This window comes from Gossypium hirsutum, chromosome A11 (assembly GCF_007990345.1).
Source record: "Gossypium hirsutum isolate 1008001.06 chromosome A11, Gossypium_hirsutum_v2.1, whole genome shotgun sequence".
Classification (NCBI taxonomy): Eukaryota; Viridiplantae; Streptophyta; class Magnoliopsida; order Malvales; family Malvaceae; genus Gossypium; species Gossypium hirsutum.
Window position 1 is genome coordinate 109,910,243 of NC_053434.1, and position 8,630 is coordinate 109,918,872.

Genomic DNA, 8,630 nt, shown 5'->3' on the forward strand with positions numbered 1-8,630 from the left:
CACGAAAATCGTCATCAAGTTTTTGGCTCCGTTGCCGGGGAACTAAGATATTAGGAACACTCAATTTTTATTACTTTAGTCATTTATTTTTCTTGCAATTTAATTTAATTTAATTTTTTATTATTTATTAATTTACTTTTTCTTTCTCTTGGCAGGTTTTTATAGTTTATGACTAGAATAAACTCGTCAGGACCACTACTTTTTGACGAAGAAATCGATCGTACAGTTCGCAGAAACCAAAGAGAAATAAGGCGAAGCTTAAGATACACAAAGAACGAGCAAGAGGACGATACTCAACCCCCAACCGAAGAGATGGCTGAAAACGAAGACAATCACCTACCTCCTGCAATTGCGATTAATCAAAATCCTGCTCCACGCACTATGTATGATTATGCTAAACCTTCTTTAACAGGAATTGAATCAAGCGTAGTTAGACCTGCTGTAGCTGCAAATACTTTTGAACTGAAACCTAACACAATTAAAATGATACAAAAGTTTGTTCAGTTTGATGGTTTGCAGGATGAAGATCCCAACACTCACTTAGCAAACTTTTTGGAATTATGCAATACATTTAAAATCAATGGCGTTTCTGATGATGCCATTCGTCTTTGGTTATTCCCTTTTTCATTGAGGAACAAAGTTAAACAGTGGTTGAACTCGTTACCACGAGGGTCAATTACTACTTGGGAACAAATGACCGAAAAGTTTTTACTAAAATACTTTTCGCCGGCTAAAATGGCTAAATTACGTAATGATATCTCTTCTTTTATGTTGATGGATTTAGAAACACTCTATCATGCATGGGAGAGATACAAGGACCTTTTGAAAAGGTGCCCTCACCATGGGTTACCACTTTGGCTACAGGTTCAAACGTTCCATAATGGCCTGAATCCTTCGACTCGGCAAATGGTTAACGCAGCTACTGGTGGAACCACCAATAATAAAACACCTGAAGATGCTTATGAGTTTATATAGGATATGTCACTGAATAACTATTAGTGGCAAGTCATGAGGACAAAGCCAACGAAAACAGCTGGTGTTTATAACGTTGATTCGGTCACCATGCTCTCTAATCAGGTAGAACTCTTGAATAAGAAAATTGATGGTTTTCTTAGTTCTTCACAGGTTCACCGAGTAATGCAGTACGAAGCAAGTGGAGGTGGATCAAGCAATTCAGAATACCAATCTTATGGCCACAACATGGATAATGAGCAGTTAAATTACGTGGGTAATAATCCTCGATCTCAAAATAATCCATATAGTAACACTTACAATGTAGGTTGGAGGAACCCCCAAATTTCTCATGGGGAGGCCAAAGAGATCAGAGACCACCTCCAGGCTACCAACAACCACCCTACCAACAGGAAAAGAAGCCGAAACTTGAAGAGATGCTCTCAAGTTTACATCGGTGTCAGAAACTCATTTTTAGAATACCGAGACAGCACTTAAGAATCAACAAGCATCGATCCAAGGGCTCAAAACTCAGATAGGCCAGCTGTCCAAACTAATCTCTGAACGACCACAAGGTAGCTTGCCAAGTAATACTGAACCCAACCCAAGGGAACAGCTCAACGAAATTAATATTCACGATGAAGAAGGAGTCGTTGAACTTGAGCCAGAACTGAGACAAGAAACTGTGGTAAGAAGAGGTCAATGTGAGTTAGGTCATAATAAAAACAAATTAGTGAATGTCGAATATAAACCTCGTGTGCCATACCCCAACGCGACAAGGAAAGACTGCTTAGATGAACAATTTTGTAAATTCCTTAAACTCTTAAAAAAATTACATATTAACTTACCATTTATTGAAGCTCTATCGCAGATGCCAAACGTAATGAAATTTTTAAAGGAGCTTTTAGCAAATAAGCGGAAGTTGGACGAGGCGACGCATGTGGAGCTAAACACAGTTTGCTAAGCTATTCTATATTATAAACTACCCAAAAATTAAAAGATCCAGGGAGTTTGACAATTCCTTGCTTAATTGGTAGTCTAGATGTTAATAATGCATTAGCTGATTTAGGGCTAGTATTAACATCATGCGTTACAAAATGTTTAAACAATTAGGTCTTGGGAAACCCAAACAGACTAGGATGAGCGTTCAATTAGCAGATAAAACTATAAGATTCCCGATGGGTATTATTGAAGATATGCTAGTTAATATCGATAAATTTATATTTCCCATTGACTTCGTTGTTCTAGACATAGAGGAGGATAGCAACACTCCTTTGATTTTAGGAAGGCCTTTTTTAGAAACTGCTAAAACGATTATTGATGTTGGCACAGGTGAGCTCACACTCCGTGTGGGAGACGAAACAATCACCCTTCAAGCTCGCAATTCTGGCACCACATCAGAAATTGAAGGTGATCGTCTAAACTGTTCTACTAAAACTGACGATATGGTACAACCTACTTTGCAGGAAATGAGTCTGAAGGAAGCACATGAGTCATTCTCAAACAGTAGCAGAGGACCTATTCATGAAGATCGAAGGCTACAAATTGAAGAGCTAGATGAATGGCGGACGCATAAAATGAGAACACGCGATAAACCAAAACTACGCCAGAATGAGCTCAATACATTCCCAAATCAAATTAAGGTTGGAGATAAAGTATTATTAGATGCCGTAGATCCTCACATTGTCACTACCAAACCGAATTAATAAATCCCTCTTACTGTACTTCGCATTTTCCTATTCGGTACAGTCGAGGTAAGTCATCCCAAGTTCGACACTTTTAAGGTAAACCACACCCGTCTGAAACCTTATTTTGATGAGAATGATAGCAGGAATGAGGAGTATAAACTCCTCGAACCACCATGACCATTCAATGGAGAGGTAAGTCGAGCTTAGACTATAAATAAGCGCTTCTCGAGAGGCAACCCGAGCACTAACAATATTAATTTCTTTAAATTTTAGTATTTAACACTTAACTTACTCTTACTAACAAAGATCTTGAATAAAGGTTCTCCACACAGACACGGCCAAGCACACGGGCATGCTTAGGACCGTGTGAAAATAGGGTAAAGATTTCCCCAACACGGGCTGCGATAAATGGACACGCCTATGTCTAGAACCCGTGGCTAAACCTGTCAAATAAACATGGGTGTTCGACACACCTGTGCAAGCAACCGTGGTTGAACCTATTAAACTAACACGGGCATGGACCTACATACATGGGCGTCGGAGAAGCGAACAAAACCAGGCACGGTCGTGCGACACGGGCGTGTACTAAAAGTCAAACGCGTCTAAATTCAAAATTCGTGATTCACACGGGCTGAAATTGGGGAACATGGGTGTGTTACCTGGCCATGTGCACCAAAATCTATAAATAGACTGTACTATTCATTGTCTTCTTCACCCAAAAACCCTAACCCTAGCTGCTGTAAGTCCACACGCCCTCCCCGCCACGCCTGTGCGCTGCCTCCAACTTTATTTTTGACGTACATTCTCCCCTTTCTAGCGTTTGTTTACTCTTTTCCCTTTAATTGCACTCATTTTTCATGTTAAGTTATCATAGTACTATGTATTTTTTATGTTCTTTTCATCTCTTTATCACTCACATTTCATATCTAGAGTAGTTATTATCTTTTCATGTTCAAATTCTTACGCATTACATGATTTCTCTACTCCATTTGATTAGTCATGGTTAGGATAGTTGAAATATTCATGCCTTTTGTGTTGTTCTATTGATTCATATAGTATGTTGCATTCTATTCTTTTCCATTTTTCACTTATATCACCATACTAATGCCAAAAAAGTATGCCATTAAACTTATTATTTTCGTTAAAATTAGTAGTTGTGGCTGAACATATTTATGGATTTTCCCTCCTCAAATTTAGTCGCATTTTCCCCTATCTACTCATCAAGACGAATTAATCTTTCCAATTGCAGGTACCATGTCATCTTCACGTGGTAAAAAGGCCGCTTTCTCTGCTTCAAAGAAAAGGAAGGGAGCGTCATCTTTCTCGGGTCCTACCGCGAAAATTAGACACTCTTTCCTGCAATTCCCCATCGAGCCCCAAGAAGAACTTTTCTAAATACTCTGAGCCCAACCTTTAATTGCAGGTCGCTGCATCGACTGGGCTGCAATAGGACAAGTTCAGTTGGCTGATGCGATTCGGGCCCTCCTGACCACCGACCCGTGGGAGCTTTTCTTTGGGATGATCAAGCCAACATATCTCAAGCTCACAATGGAACTATGTTCAACATTTCATCTTCAGACGGTAATGACAAACTACGATAATCTCGGCACGGTGCAATTTCGCCTAGGCAAATTAGTCCGCCAACTCAAAGTCCCAGAGTTCGGTACGGCGCTGGGCTTATATACAGAGGAGTTCAAGGAGGAGAATGATTAGATACTCTCAATCTCCATATCAATCGTTCTTCTTCACGGTGCTAGGGCGCACTAGTACTAGGTGCAGCCACCTATAATCCTAGCCACTCCAAGGCATCAGTTCTCCCTCCATCTTTGAGGTACCTTCACGCCATTTTGGCTCACACGATTACAGGAAGGTAAGAGAGCACTAGCGTCGTCAACACTCATGACGCCTACTTTCTATGGTGTATGTCACACAGGCATGTCATCGACCTTGCCTATTTCGTTGCCCTCGCCATTCAGCACCAAACAGAGTGGCATAAGAAAGGAGTCATCTCCATTGGCCCCTATGTGACTCGGTTGGCTTGACACTTCGGGCTCCTCAACACTACAACCCAAGAATCATCATTGACCCTCATTGGCTAGATGTCTCCATAAGGCATCTCGAGCATGCTAAGCATGAGGATGATCGAAAAGCGCCGAGGAACCTACCCTCCTCAATATCGTTTCGCCCAATCCACCGAGGAGGAGGCCCCCGAGGACATTACTAATGATGTCCCTCCACAGTACGAGGACCCACCGTCTCAGACACCACCACCCTCTCGTCCAGTTCATGCGGCGGCTTCATATGCTAACATTTCTGAGTGCCTCACTCGATTCGAGTAGTAGTGTTTTCAAAGATTTGACAACATTGATGCTACTCTACAGTAGATCTGGCAGCACCTCCACATCTCATCGCCACCCCCACCTCGTGAACCATCTAGCGATGAAGATGTTTAAAAACTTTTAATTATTATTTTATGTTTTTACTTTTATTTTATTTTAAGACTACTTTTTATTTTTCTTTCATCTTACTTTTATTAGGATTTATAATTTTTATTTAACAATTTTGAATTCTGACTATTTCCTACCGAGTAATCATTCTTCCTTATATACTTTCTAAAAGAGTTCCTGATGCTATCACCATTATAAAAAGATCCAAAGCTCACTATTACTCAGGGACTCGAAACTCTACTGGGAAGGGTTCTCCACGACTGCCATGTCTTGCTTGACCACGACCATAACTAATTTCAGATATAATATTCTTTTAGCACAGGACTTATAGACTAATGAACCTCTACCACCGTCGGAGTATCCTCATCTGCCCTCACGTCGATTATTCTCCGAAACTCTAATTCAAGGAAATTCATTCATCACCCAGTAAGTTTCACTTCTCTCCCTATCTTATTTTGACATTTTTTTCTATATATCTATCTTTGTACATTAAGGGCAATGTACATCCTAAGTGAGGGGGAATATCTAATTTATTATCAGAAATATCCCTGAATGACTGTCTTGCTCTCTTGAAAAGCTCTCATATCGTATTTAGGTTAAATTTTGATTGATATATCTTGAATTAAAACATAGGCATTTATGCATTGATTGTTTAAACTTTAAGAAATTAGAGAATCAAGCATGATAAGTTGATTTTTAAGAATTTAAAATTTTAGGTTGTTTCCCCAAAGTTTAGGTATTACTTTGAGTTTGAATTCACAAGTTTTAAACATCAAAAAGCCATAATTTTTGTGAGATTTTTGAGCCTTTTGATCATCTATTAATTCTTTCATGCTCAACTTTATTATTTCTTTGAGTGCGTCAGTATTGAACTGTTATTCTAGAACTTGCTTGATTATGCATGTTAAGACCACACCATTTGATTTGATATGTCAAAATGATTAACGCACTTAGGATTAACCCACTCATGCCATGAAAAGCCTACCTCTACGATTAACCCCTAGTGAATCCCTTTAGCTTAACAAGCTATTTTCTGTATTACCCTTAATATTAACCCTTAACCCATTATTGTTTAAATCCCCTAAATTAATTTTGATCCCTATTTTTGTCGAGATTTGAATTGAAATAGTTGCTCAGCTATGTCTTGTTCTTAATAGTTAGTCTATGTTATTTAACTTGTTCTTAAAAAAATAAAAAAAAATGCGTGTATATATATACATATTAGTAGTAATCTTTTGAGCCAAAGAAGTTAAATTCCATTTTTTGAGAAGAAGCTCTGTTGTACGCAAGTGATGAGTAAATCTTTTTCTAGTTAAGTGATTTTTCAATTCAATCTCGGTTCTAACCATTTCTTTCAGCTTGTGACTACACCCCCTAACCAAAGCCACGTTACAACCCTTTAAAGACCTTTTGACTGATTTATCATCTCAATTTATAGTGGTGGAGATGTGATTTTCATGCAAGCCTATAGTAATGACTTTTCATTATTAACTATTGAGTGCTTCATTTATTGTCCTTAAACACCTCGAGTGATTTGAGTGAATCTTTAGTGAGGATGTGAAACTCTGTGACATTTTGAATCAAAAGTAATTACTTAGACGATGGGAGACACCTAAATTTTCATGGTAAAGTGCTCAACTTGGAATGATTGAAACTTTGATGTTCTTTCAGTTGAATTTTCAATGTATGATTACTTATGGATTATTTTGAGATATTTTTTATAGAAATTATAAGTTGAGAAGAATTTATTTTAATTATGAGTTGAGGATTTTGCTTGAGGACAAGCAAATGTGATCGTGTTATTTCGTGATAGGTTTTAAATATTTATAATTACTCGTTCTTGAACTAACTATTATCGCGATGTAGGCAAGTGTACCTATCGAATAGTAGTATAGTTTTAGCAAGACCGGATTGTCGAACCCAAAGGAACTAAAAGTACTATTAATGATTGTCTTTTTATAATCTAGCCTAAGAATAAAGAGGTTTTTGTTTTAAATAACTAATTATCTAAACTAAGAACTCACAGAGAATAGAATTGGGGAATTTTTTTTGGGAAAATCGATTGAATTAAGACAATACCTAAGGAAAAATCCACCTAGACTGTACTTGTTATTCTGGCTCCGAATCGGACGATTTATTCATTTAACTTGTTCCGTAGAGATCCGTAAGTTATGTTATTATCCTTATTCAAGACTAATAACATCTAATCCCTAGATTGAATAACCGAGACTTTTCTCTAATTAACACTCTAGGGTTGCATTAACTCGATCTATGCATCCCCTTATTAGGTTTCACCCTAATCCGGCAAAATCTTGTCACCCTATCTCTAAGCGCAAAATCAACTCCACTTAATTATGATAAATGTACTCTTAGACAGGGTCTATTCCTCCTCTGAATAAGAGCTTATCTTGAATTAGTATCTTGAGATATCAAAACAAGAATTAAGAACACATAATTAAGAACAAGTTAAATATTTGTCATACAATTCAGAAAATAATAACAAGATTCGTCTTAGGTTTCATTCCCCTTAGGTATTTAGGGGATTTAGTTCATAACTAAATAAGAAAACATCTCAGAATAATAAAGAATAAAAAACATAAAGAAAACCTAAAACTCCTGAAGGGGAATTGAGGAGAGATCTTCAGTCTTGATGATGAATCCAGCTTCTGAGATGAATCAATCGAATTTCTTGGAGTAATTCCTTACCCCCCCTCCTCTGTGTGTTCTCTTTTCTCCTCTTCTAGGGTGTATTTATAGGCTTTGGAATGCCTATGAGCCCTCAAAATTAGCCTTTTCCGAATTGGACTAAACTTGGGCTCGGCAGGGACACACCCGTGTTCGATTACTTCAGGCCATGTTCGAGCCTGCCAAATTGATACAGTCGTGTGGTCTGCCCATTTAAGGAGGTCCAAGCCGTGTTGATTTCATACTTTGGCCCATTTTCTCCATTTTTGGCCCGCTTCTCATTCCTTTCGCTCTCATATGCTCTCTTAAGTATAAAACATGAAATTAAAGCATTGGGAGTATCGAATTCACTAATTCTAATGGAAATCATCCATAAAATGCATTAAACATAGGGTAAAAATATGTATAAATTACGGTTTATCAAATACCCCCACACTTAAGCATTTGCTTTTCCTAAAGCAAAATCCTCAACTCATAATCAAAATAAATTCGTCTCAGCTTATAATTTCTATCGATAATATCTCAAAATAATCCATAGGTAATCATACATTAAGAATTCAACTAAAAGAAGATAAAAGTTTCAAACATTCCAAGTTGAGTATTTAATTATGCAAACATAGGTGTCTCCCATCATCTGAGTAATTACCTTTGATTCAGAATATCACAGAGTTTCACATCCTCACTAAAGATTCACTCAAAGCACTCGAGGTGTTTAAAGACAATAAATGAAGCACTCAATAGTCAATAATGAAAAGTCATTACCATAGGCTTGCATGAAAATCAAATCTCCACCACTATACTTTAAGATGATACATCAATCAAAAGGTCTTTGAGGGTTGAAACGAGGCTTGGTTAGGGG

General features: G+C 37.7%; 1 non-coding gene across 1 annotated transcript; it reads right to left on the reverse strand.

The window, feature by feature from the left end:
• Positions 1 to 741: 741 nt before the first annotated feature.
• On the reverse strand, positions 742 to 848 carry LOC121210728 (small nucleolar RNA R71). The gene has a single exon (XR_005905841.1). It is a non-coding gene; the product is annotated as a small nucleolar RNA R71 (small nucleolar RNA).
• Positions 849 to 8,630: the final 7,782 nt, after the last annotated feature.